Source organism: Dipodomys merriami, unplaced genomic scaffold (assembly GCF_024711535.1).
Source record: "Dipodomys merriami isolate MVZ:Mamm:240054 unplaced genomic scaffold, mDipMer1.0.p SCAF_10, whole genome shotgun sequence".
In the NCBI taxonomy this organism is placed as follows: Eukaryota; Metazoa; Chordata; class Mammalia; order Rodentia; family Heteromyidae; genus Dipodomys; species Dipodomys merriami.
In genome coordinates, this window is record NW_027202271.1 from 11,624,730 (window position 1) to 11,637,271 (window position 12,542).

General features: G+C 40.4%; 1 protein-coding gene across 2 annotated transcripts in view; it reads left to right on the forward strand.

The window, feature by feature from the left end:
- The window catches only part of Pced1b (PC-esterase domain containing 1B), an 88,216-nt gene that overhangs the window by 10,492 nt on the left and 65,182 nt on the right, over positions 1–12,542 (forward strand). The window contains exon 2 of one of the 2 annotated variants that reach the window (XM_070039489.1): positions 12,173–12,270. The gene's annotated coding sequence lies outside the window, so the exon portion shown is untranslated. Of the gene's footprint in view, positions 1–12,172; positions 12,271–12,542 lie in introns of those variants that run through there. The other variant, XM_070039482.1, reaches the window with a different exon arrangement.

The following is a 12,542-nucleotide window of genomic DNA, read 5'->3' on the forward strand; positions in this document are numbered from 1 at the left end:
TTCTGTACTAGGTCTTGGACTTAAGGCCTAGACATTGTTTCTTAGCTGTTTTGTTCAAGGCTGGCACTCTACTGCTTGAGCATAGCTTTACACGTGATTTTCTGATAGTTAATTGGAGAGAAGAGCCTCAAAGACTTTCCTGTCCAGGCTTGGCTTCAAACCTCAATCCACAGATCTCAGCCTCTTGAACAGATAGGATTACTGGCACGAACCACTAGTGCCCAGCTTAATCTATCTTTTTATTTGCATATTCTCTCAAACTACATACAACCATATGTATTAATGCTGGGATTTCAACTCAGGGCCTCATGCTTGCTAGGCTTGTGCTTTAATACTTGAGCCACTCTTCCGCTTGACTTCTGTTTATTTTCTGTGTGATATTCAGAAGAGAACTCTACCTTCTGGTTCTCGGCTTCTCCATTTGTAAAATGGAAATGCAGTACCAGTGTGTGGACTGTTTTACAAGGTTTGCTGAGTCAGAGGATGAAAGGGGCTTTGGGGAACTATCAGGCTATAGAAGAGCATTTCCTTATTGTCTTGGCCTTGGCCATGGCCTGATACTGCGCAGATGTTTAATAAATGTTTGTTGAAACTAATGGCTAGGTTTGTGTACAAAATAAACAGAGCTAGAGAGGTGTCTTGCCACAGTATGTTTATATTAATTATGTGTCTCCCCAGAGGCCTGCTGGACCAGAGTACAGCAGGTCCTCATTTGCTGTCCTGTCTCACCCTGCCTGCCTGGTGCTATCTCAGTTGCAACAGATGGAATGAATCTGCTGATCTGTGTGTGTGTCTTCTAAAGCCCCTTGGGACTTGAAGATGGCCTGATATGCATTTCTCAACCAGTATCTAGGTATGGTACCATGCACCTGTTATCCTAGCAAATGCACAAGCACAGTGGCTGGGTGCTCTGGCACATGCCTGTCATCCTTGTGACATTGGAAGAATGAAGATGGGCATTTTCAATATGTGCTGGATGAGTACCCGAATAAGTGCTGAACTACAAGGGGGAAAAAAAACAGAATAATAATACCACTGATCATAACAATCACACTCTGTAAAGAGCAAGGTGTTGGTTTTGTGTCTGTCCTGCGGCTTGAACTCAGGGCTTGGGTGTTGTCCTTGAGCTTCTTCTTTTTGGTCAAGACTGTACTACTTGAGTCCTATCTCCCCTTCTAGATTTTTTTGTGGTTAATTAGAGATAAGAGTGTCATGGACTTTCCTGCCTAGGCTGGCTTCAAATCATGATCCTCAGATTTCAGCCTCCTGAGAAGCTGGGATTACAGATGTGAGCCACCAGCACCTGGCTTTTAAATTTTATTTTTTAAATTATCTTTAAGTAGTTTAATAAAAGGGTTTCAATTCAACAAATCAGGTCATTAAATATAATGCATCTTGATCAATGTATCCTCTTCCATCCTTCCCATTTATATCTAGACCCTTACTTAAGATTTCCATCCCTTGTCAGGTAGTATTTATAGGAACCTTGTCTATATTAACTACCTTGATATAAAAGGATATTTGACAGTAACTGAGGATTCCTTATTTCAGAGCCATGCTTTATCTCAGCAAGACTCATATGGGGGGACAGGAAACAGAGAAGTCAGTTCCAGGACACCTCAAAGCAATATGCTTGTCCTTGACTCTCCTGCCTCCAAGACCCCTGTTTCTGTACAACCATTCCCCATCACTGGTCCAATTTTAGGCATAGCTATTGTCATTGCCATTTAGAGAGTCTATCACACATTGAAGATTGAAGAAGCATGACTCAGTAGAATAAACATTGTGTAGCTAATTAAGCTATCTTGTTTCAAAGATCTATTCATCTTTGAGATTGCTGTCACTTTATCCTTAGAACTAGCGGATGGATTGTTTTCTTAGTCAATATGTGTGCACAGTAATAGATTATAATACAATGTGTACTGCTATTCACATCAATTAATTCATCTATATTTATTTAACCTCCCCTGTATCTTGTCCTCTTTTAAACTCGTAGAGGATGAAGATAATTTTCTTTTCTTTTCTTTTTTTTGGGGGTCCGGTTGTGGGGCCTGAACTCTGGGCCTAGGCGCTGTCCCTCAGCTCTTCAGCTCAAGGCTAGCGCTCTATCACTTGAGCCACAGCGCCACTTCTGGCTTTTTTCTTTTTGCTTATGTGGTGCTGAGGAATAGCCACCTTCCCAGCCCGAAGATAATTTTCTTATACCTTGTTATTCTTTTCATCTTCTAACACAATACCTTACATAGTCTGGGCTCAACATGGATTGGATTTAATTGCAACCTCTATCCCTTGATTTAAGAAAAGGTACTATTTTAAAAATTAGACTTTTCACCAGGCATAAGGGCTCAAGCCTGTAATCCTAGCTTCTTGGGAGGCCAAGATGTGAGGATCTTCATTTGAAGTCAGCCTAGGCAAAATAAATAAATAAATAAAGTTTGCAAGACTCCATCTCAACCAGTATCTAGATATGATGCCATGCACCTGTCATCCTAGCAAATGCAGAAGCACAGTGGCTGGGTCCTCTGGCACACGCCTGCCATCCTTGTGACAAGGGAAAGCACAATAGGAGGATCACGGTCCCCGCTGACTGGGACAGTACCCAGGCCCTGAGTTTAAGCCCCAGGACTGGCACACCAAAAATCAAAAATCAAAAAAAAAAAAAAAAAAAAAAGGAAGAAAGAAACAGAAAAAAGAACAAAACCATGAGCTGCGTGCCAATGGCTCACACCTGTAATCCTAGCTACTCAAGAGGCTGATATCTGTGGATCTCAGTTCAAAGCCAGCCTGGACAAAGAAAATCACAAGACTCTTATCTCCAGCCAACCAGCAAAAATCCAAAAGTGGTGCTGTGGTTCAAGCGGTAGAGTACCATCCTTAAGCCAAAAAGCTCAGTGGAGGGCAGAGGTGGCATTGTCCAAAAAAGAAATGCACTCTTTATCTGACTTATGTAACTGTAACCTCTCTGTACATCATCTTTATAACAACAATTTTTAAAATTACCGAATAAAAGCTCAGGGACAGCATCCAAATCCCGAGTTCAAGCCCCAGCACTGACACAAAATTAATAATAATAATAATAATAATAATAACCAACACAAAAAGGACTGGTGGAGAATCTTGAATGAAAAGCACTGGTATAGTATGAGGCCCTAAAGCCAATCCCCAGTACCACAAGAAAGAAAACAAATCAGACTTTTTATTAAAATGGCATTATATTTATATATTTCTTACTTCGTTTAATAATTACCTGCTTTAAAGATGCATTTGCTTTTTAAAGAATGCTGTAATTGGTTTCTGTTACACATTTCAGAAAATAAACAGAGAACATAGCCACTTTATAAGTTAACTGTATTATTTTAAAATATATTTGAGATGAAATTTGGTTTTAAAGTTATCAAAAATGTAAGTTTGTTTAAGATAATTTTAGTACCAAGGCCAGGTCAGTAATAATGGTTTTTCAATACAGTACTGAATTTGTTCAGTCAAATGCAAACACTTTCTGCATAGTATTGTGTTGTTTTTAAAGATAGCTAATATTCAGCCTCCTGCTTTCCTTAATAACTTGATGAAGGAGGCAAAAAAAAAATACAGATAAGTAAAGGATCATCAGAGCCACTTTTTTTTTTTTTTTTTTTTTGTCGGTCGTGGGGCTTGAACTCTGGGCCTGAGCGCTGTCCCTCAGCTCTTCAGCTCAAGGCGAGCGCTCTACCACTTGAGCTACAGCGCCACTTCCGGTTTTCTGGTGGTTTATTGGAGATAGGAGTCTCACGGTCTCTCCTGCCCGGGCTGGCTTTGAACCGCGATCCTCAGATCTCAGCCTCCTGAGTAGCTAGGATTACAGGCGTGAGCCACCAGCGCCCGGCCAGAGCCACTTTTTATTGTGGAAATCAGGACTTAAACTCAAGTCCCCTGACATTTCTAGTATAAATCCTCTATCTGTAGCAACTAAAAGTATCTGAAATAACTCATACATTTATAAAGATGAATGTGCCTATAGAAAATACTTCCCTCAAAACATACAAGTTAATTACAACCTCTTTATCTGATCAGCCTCTTCCTTTTTCCTTGGGTTCCTTATCGCTAGATTTTCAAAAATCAAAACTCATATAAATATCTGCCTAGAGTAAACATAGAATTTCCTGGAAGCTTGCATTAACCCGTGGAGGAAGGGTAGGCCAGGCTGATAATGTTTTGTTTATTTTAGGCCTTCTGCTTAGGTTTTGTTTCCAAGCACTGGATTGAACTTAGCTCCCAGAGCCAGAAAAAAAAAAAAAAAAAAAAAGATATTGTTGTCTAGAACTTTAATTTATTGATACTTAGCTTTTAGAAAAATTTCAGTACAGTAGATTCCAGAAGTAGTTTTTAGGAACTTCTTACTGGTGACATTCAAATTGAGGCTCACTGGAAAGCCAAGAAGCAAGAACACAATAACACAATCGGTTAACAGACTTTGGGGATATGTAAGAGTCTAAATGTATGATGGTATAGATCCTTGCTAAAGTTAATTAAATGACATCACCAACTGTGACTGCACAATGCACCCAGAAGTTCTCTTAACTCCATTCATAGTATTGGCCTTGTCACCAGCAGCAGTGTGTGTGTGTGTGTGTGTGTGTGTGTGTGTGTGTGTGTGTGTGTGTGTGTGTGTGTGTGTGTGTGTGTGTGTGTGTGTGTGTGTGTGTGTGTGTGTGTGTGTGTGTGTGTGTGTGTGTGTGTGTGTGTGTGTGTGTGTGTGTAATAGAAGGATGAAGAACCAGACACCAAATACAAGTCCGTATTCAAAACATCTCCCTCTTTGGTTCTGTGGCTTAATAAACAGCGTCTAGGAATGCTTTGTCCCCTGTCACACTGCATTTGGCTTGGGAAAGTAGCTGATCCTCTTGGGGACATTTGTGCTACTTCAGCACCTCCCTTTTCTGAGCATTCCTGCTGTTGGCAACTCTGCTGGGAAGGATAGACCCTGTGTGGTCCAGATGCCTCCCTGAGTCCCTCCTTTCCTGTGCTGATGAGGTCAGGGGGAATCTATCAGTTTCTCTCCACAATTCTGAGCAATGTAGAGAAACTCTAGCCTGCTGTAGAAGAAAGCTAACAGCAAACCTTAAGGTTAGAGTCAGGGCAAGCCAAGGTTACATACAAAGCTGCTTGGGAGCTTTCCTAAAGTAGAAGTAATCAGGGAAGCCAAAAGGAAAATTCTTTCTTTTTCTTCCCTTCCTTCCTTCCTTCCTTCCTTCCTTCCTTCCTTCCTTCCTTCCTTCCTCTCTCTTTCTCTCTCTCTTTCTTTCCTTTCTTTTCTTTTTTTTTTTGGGGGTCCAGTTGTGGGGCCTGAACTCTGGGCCTGGGCGCTGTCCCTCACCTCTTCAGCTCAAGGCTAGCACTCATACCACTTGAGCCACAGCTTTTTTCTTTTTGCTTATGTGATGCTGAGGAATGGAACCCAGGGCCTCTGGCATGCAAGGCATGTGCTCTACCACTAAGCCACCTTCCCAGCCCCCTTCTTTTCTTTCTTTCTTTCTCTCTCTCTTTCTTTTATAGTAGTAGTAGTAGTAGTAGTAGTAGTAGTAGTAGTAGTAGTAGTAGTTCTGGGGCCTGGCAGATGTCCTTTTGCTTTTTTTGCTCAAGGCTAGGATCTAGCCCATGAACCAGAGCTCTACTTCTGGCTTTTTTTTGGTAGTTAATTGGAGATAAGAATCTCACAGGCTTACCTGCCTAGCCTGGCTTCAAATCAAAACCTCAGATCTCAGCCTCCCAAGTAGTTAGTAATACAAGCATGAACCACCAGCACCCGGCCTTGAATGCTCCCTTTTAAAACCAAATGAAACACACACACACACACCCCAAAAGAGGAAAATTTGAGTCAAAAGTAAAAGAGACAGAAAGAAACAGAGCAGAGACTAACTAATGAGTGTCTGCTCCTTTCTTCCCTTGTGTTGGTGGCTTAGAAAGTCAAGCTGGACTTTGTTTCATGCTCATGGAAGTCTGTAAAATCACTGTTTTTATCGTTACAGTGAGCTGCTCTTTTTTAATTTCAGTTTAGCGGAGTGAGATTTGATTCTTAGCAACCAACATGCTGTGACTAAGGGACTCCCGCTCTTGCCCGCACCTAGTGCTTTGTTTCAGGAAAGAATCTGAAAATGTCCACACGGTTAAGTCCCTCATTTGCTGACATGCCCAGTAGCATTCTTAAAGAATCTAACAAGGAGAAGACAATGTGAGATGCTGAGCACTATGAAGTCATGATACTTGCTTCAGGATATATTTCAGATGAAGCACAGAACACTTTTGCTTATCTCAGTAGGTTTCACTGCTCCAAAAGACCACTTGCAACTGGGCCCTGGTAGTTCATACCTGTAATCCTAATTATTCAGGAAACAGATCTGAGGATCACAGATCCAGCCAGCCCAAGCAGGAAAGTTAGTGAGACTCTTATCACCAATTAATCACCAAAGAGCTGGATTACAAAAGCCAAGTGAGGTAAGAGGCCCTAAGTTCAAGCCCCAGTACTGGCACCAAAAAAAACAAACAAACCAAAACTTACGGTCACCGTTTGACCTTTCCCTGCTCTTGACACTGTACTTGCCACATGCCCTGCAACAATTTTTATCCCTCATCAACTGCCTTAGAAACAGCCTGCTGTCTGCATTGTTTATTGTTGGATACTTAGTGTATTCCTGAGGTACCTGAGAGTGAACCATTTACTGGTGGGCTAAAGCACATCCTCTAACATGGCTATATCATATCTATAGAACTGGACTTGAATATTGTGAGAACTTTGAGCCTCATATTCAAAACCCCTTTTTCTCCATTTTGTTCTTTCTGAGCTTTGGTCTGCCCTTGAACTTTTGTGAGCTCTGTTAAGAGTGGGTTGCAGTGCATGAGGAAGGCAGGAAATCATTATTAACTTTCACTTGGAAAAATAATAATAATAATAATTAGACTTGGACCAGTGACTTTCTAAAAACTGATTAAAGGAAAGATGATCAGCCAGGGGCTGATGGTTCATGCCTGTAATCTTAGCTCCTCAGGAAGCTGAAAGCTACAGATTGGGGTTCCAAACCAGGAAAGCTTGTAAGATTTTTATCTCCAGTTAACCAACAAAAGGCCAGAAGTAGAACTGTGGCTTAAGTGGTAGAGTGCTAGCTTTGGATGAAAAGCTGAGAGACAGGGCCTAGGCCTGATTTCAAACCCCAATACCAGAAATTATCATCAACAATGGAAGGGATTTCTGAGCCAATACAACCTCCCACTTGAGCCCTACCAACCTCAGCTCTCCAGCCCTGAATCCATCATATCTTTCTGAGGAAACCATGGCGGGAAAAGAGTACCAGTGCAGGTGTGCAGCCCATTGACTCCAGAGGCCCTGGCTGTGCAATGCCTAATAACTCACTGGATACAGGACAAGAGCTCATTGCTGCCTAAGGTTAAGAAGGCTTCCTTAAAAGAAGCCCAGAGTTGAGCTGGGAAGGTGGCTCAGTGGTAGAGTGCTTGCCTCGCATGCATGTGGCTCTGGGTTCAAGTCCTTAGCACCAAATGAACAGAAAAAGCCAGAAGTGGCACTTTGGCTCAAGTGCTAGAGCGCTAGCCTTGAGCAGAAGAGCTCGGGGACAGCGCCCAGGCCCAGAGTTCAAACCCCACCACCACCACCACCAACAACAACAACAAAAAAGCCCAGAGCTATCCATAAATCCTGCTTTAGAAAAAGTTATTTTCCATTCATAAATGACTGCTTTTTCTGACATTCTCATGAACCTTTGTTTCCCTTTTCTATATGATCAGAGCCGAGAGTAATATTTACACCACTGAAAAGTCATATAGTGAAATAAAAGAAAATGATGTTCATGCCCTTGTCTTTTCTGATACAATAGTAGAATTTATTTTCCAAATATTCCAGTGTTACAGCGTGAGTCACTGTGAATGTAAAAACCAGCAGAATCACCCATCTATCAATCAATCCTCTTGTTTTCATTTTTCTACTATATACTTTTCCTTATACTGATAAAGACATTACAAGTTCTCCTATTTAAAGCACTCTTCCTTCTTCCATATTTTGTTTGCCTCACAGGTGATTCAGTAAAGCTATCATTAACCTTGTGCCAGTTCCAATACTATTTAAAATATTAGTTTGGAAGTCAGACGTCTGCAGCTCACGCCTGTAATCCTAGCTACTTAGGAGGCTGAGATCTGAGGATTATGGTTCAAAGCCAGCCTGGGCAGGAATGTCTGTGAGACTCCTATCTCCAATTAACCACCAGAAAACTGGAAATGGTGCTATGGTTCTAGTGCCTTGAGCTGAAGAACTGTGGGACAGAGTTCAGAGTTCAAGTCCTACGACTGACATTTAAAAAAAAATTAGTTTGGAAACTGGAGCTGAGAACAGTTTTCTAGTACATTGAATTCAGGGTCTTCCAGATGGGTGGCAAGCATTTAGAGAGTCTCATGATAAATCTGTAGCTTCTTTATTAAGTCTGTAAGTAAGCATCAACTTTACAAGCTATGTGAGTCAGGTACTTATCATTCTAGCTACTCAGGAGGCTGAGATCTGAGAAATATGGTTCGAAGCCAGCCTGGGCAGGAAAGTCTGTGAGAGTCTTATCTTCATTTAACTAGCAAAAAGCTGGAAGTGGTAGTATGGCTCAAGTGATAGAATGCCAGCCTTGAGCAAAAAAGCTAAGTTCAAGTCCCAGTACTGGGACACACACACACACACACACACACACACACACACACACGACTTTAGACTTGCTTTGCACTATGAATGATTAAGTGCTGCCACCAGTTATGTTTCTCTGAGCTTCAATTTCCTATTTATTAAAAATGAGATTCCTTCAATGCCTGATAGCTCATTCTAATGCACACAAACTGAAGCTCTTTCCTATTATTTATGATTTTCCCCCCAAACAAAGTATCAGTCATTCAATCAACCAATCATTCTGCATTTAACAGCCTAGTGTCCAGTAACCATTGAATATTATAAATTCAATACAATGATTATTATCAACTACCCCCCTTAATCTTTCCCATTCTATCAATGGAGAAAATGGAAGTGAAAGGGGATTGTGATTCTTATGTATGATTTCTGAAAAGAGCTCAAAATAATGTGTCTTGCATAGGAGCTTCTATCTAAAACACCCAAGGTCAAGAAACTAAATTGATCTTTCCAAGGTATCTTTTGTTATATACTTCTAGGCTACCTGCTCATCAAAATGTGGTAAGTTATTTCTTTATGTGTGCTCAGAGCCTCATGCTCTTGCTTGGCACTTTTGCTCAAGGCTGGCACTTTATCACTTGGACTACAGCTCCATTTCCAGTTTTTTTGGTGGGAAATAAGAGTCTCATAGACTCTGCCCCGGCTGACTTTGAACTTCAATCCTCAGATCTCAGCCTCTTGAGTAATTGGGATTACTGGTGTGAGCCACCAACACCTGGTTAAATGTATGTTTTGAAGCCTAAAAGGATATTTGGGCATCATTAGCTTTTAGTACTTGAAATCATTTCACTGCTTGTAAAAATAAAACAGTGTGCATGATTATATGAAGAAATATTCATACTTATGTAATTCCTCTGTATATCACCTTTATAATAACAATACAAAATGTTAGAATATATAGAAAATATCAAAACATAGATATATTAAAAAAAACCTTGGACATGCTTGGCCATTTTGGGGTGTTTGTAATAATAACATTAATTGATGTTGAGGTAATAAATTGCATTTCCATTCTTCACTCCACCCCTCACCCCATAACCAAATTCCCCAATTATCCAATCAGCATGAAGCCTGTCTGCATAGAATTTACAAGTGATACCAGAAGATTCTGAACTTCCTTTTAGGGTCAGCCCATTAAACTATTAGACTGAACCAGAAAATAGCCATTTGATGTAAGAAAAAATTGACTACTGGCAATTTTATTTGACTCGAGATAAAGAGCATGATTTGAGGGGCTGGGAAGGTGGCTCAGTGGTAGAGTGCTTGCCTTGCATACATGAGGCCCTGGGTTCGATTCCTCAGCACCACATTAGAGTACCACATAAGCAGAAAAACCTGAAAGTGGTGCTTTGGCTCAAGTGGTAGAGCGCTAGCCTTGAGCTGAAGAGTGGAGGGACAGCGCCCAGGCCCAGAGTTCAAGCCCCATGACTAGCAAAAAAAAAAAAAAAATATATATATATATATATATATATATGTGTGTTTATATATATAATTATTATATAATATATATAATATTATATATTATGTTATACATATATTATACATATAATATATATTATATATATATTTTAAAGACATGATTTGAATTCCAGCCTGGATGTTAATTGTTTGTCAGCTCAGGCAAGGTTTCTCAAGAGTTGATCTTCCTTTTTTTTTTTTTTTCTTTTCCTGTGTGGGCATAGAGACTTGAACTCAGGCCTTCCCATTCTGGTTTGTTTTTTTCGCTTAAAGATGATTCTCTACCACTTGAACCATGTTTCCACTTCTGGCTTTTTGGTGGTTGATTGGAGATGAGTCTCATGGATTTTTCTGCCTAGGCTGGCTTTGAACCAAGATCCTCAGAGCTCAACCTCCAGAATAGCTAGGATTACAGGCATGAGCCTCCAGTACCCAGCTTGAGATGGTTTGTGACTTACAGAGACCATTTATTTTGTAGAGCTGAGAGTTAGCAATGGCAGAGTGAAGAATTATGTCTAGAATAATAAGGGCCCAAGAAATAGCTCATTATACAACATTATTAGCAATATAAATAACTTAGAGGGTTCCCTTGCTTTTGTTCTAGCAATTTCTGCATATATGGTAAAGATGATGGTTACTGTAGTTGCAAGAAATAGAAAGTGTGAATCAAGTACAATCTTTAAAAACCCCATTAGCCTTTATAAGCCTTTCCATTCCTGAATTCTCTGGTATGTTCCAGAAAGGTTACAGATAAAGTATGACATACTTGGGTAGATGATCTAAATAGGAAATGTACTGAAACAAACCAAGAACAGAGTTTAAAAAAAAATCAGAGCACTGAGAAAACATTCTGACCTTTTGGCAGAGAAATAAGACTGCCTGAAACTGCATGACTCTCAAGAGTTATTAATAGTAATTCATTTTGCCATATTTTGAGTTGAGATATAGTTGTCTGTCAGGCACTATCAGTGTAGAGAGACTTTCAAGACTTGAGGGCCTTTTGAGCAATGTGTTGTCCTGGAAAAGAATGGAGCAAGAAGATGTCCTTTGTCATCTGAGGAGCTCCTTCTACCATGTGCTCATGATGAGATGCCCCAGGAGGATGGGGTACTGTGGAGATGCAGGAAACACAACTCCCTCCCATCCACTCAGACAGAAGCTGGGATGAAGTCATGAGTTACACAACAGTAGTAACACACAGCTATTTATGACAATTTAATAGCAAAGGTCTAGATTAGAAGGATATGTTTACATGCCACAAGGCAACATGACCCCGGTCACTAACATGTGGTCAAACCAATCAACTAAGCAGTTGGCTCTTGGATCTGTGATGAACAGATTAACAAATTAGTCTTTACTCTCCTAAAGCTCTTTTGCATATGAGATTAAATTGACTCCCACACCCTCCTTTCTCAGTCCTTCTTCAATGCCCTATGTCCTTTGTCAACTCAACCTCAAAATGCTCAGATATAAGCCAGGAGTGGTGGCTCATATAATCCCAGCTACTCAAGGAGGCTGAGATCTGAGGCTCATGGTTTGAAACAAGCCCAGGGCAAAAAAGTCTGTGAGACTCTTACCTCCAATTAACCAGCAAAAAGCTGACATGTAGTAAAGTGCCAGCCTTGAGTAGAAAAAAAGAAAGCCACACAAGAGCTCAGAGTCCTGAGTTCAAATCCTAATACTGGCACAAAACAACAGCAAAACAATAACAAAAAATCTCAGATGTCAGATAAATTGTTAAAAGCTCTGAAAACTTCAAGAAAGCCCACTGGTACATGTGATTCTATATTTTTAGCATGCATTTATTTTCTCATTTATGTGGCTTTGGTGAGTGACCCTGATAGCTCATTTGCATGAAGATCATTTGTCTGTTGAAACCGTCTCAGAAATTTTTGTTGATGATCATTTCCCGTCCGTCTGAAGGTCAGACTATTTCCTTTTGTTTTACTGGCTTTAATCCTCTCATTAAGGATAATGATTAATTCAACATGTGCCATTGTCATATTTCAGGTAACCAGAGGCCTTTAGATCTCAGAGGATGTCAGGAGAGACAAAGTCTACAAAGACTCTACTTCCTGCCAACATGAGGATTTCCATCTGGCCTCATGGTACGAAAGTATCAGCTATAGCTATTCTCTCTCTCTCTCTCTCTATATATATATATATATATATATATTTTTTTTTTTTTTTTTTTTTTTTTTTTTTTTTTGTCAGTCATGGGGCTTGAACTCTGGGCCTGGGTGCTGTCCCTCAGCTCTTCAGCTCAAGACTAGCACTCTACCACTTGAGCTACAGCACCACTTCCAGTTTTCTAGTGGTTTATTGGAGATAAGAGGTTCACGGACTTTCCTGCCCGGGGTTGGCTTTGAACCACAATCCT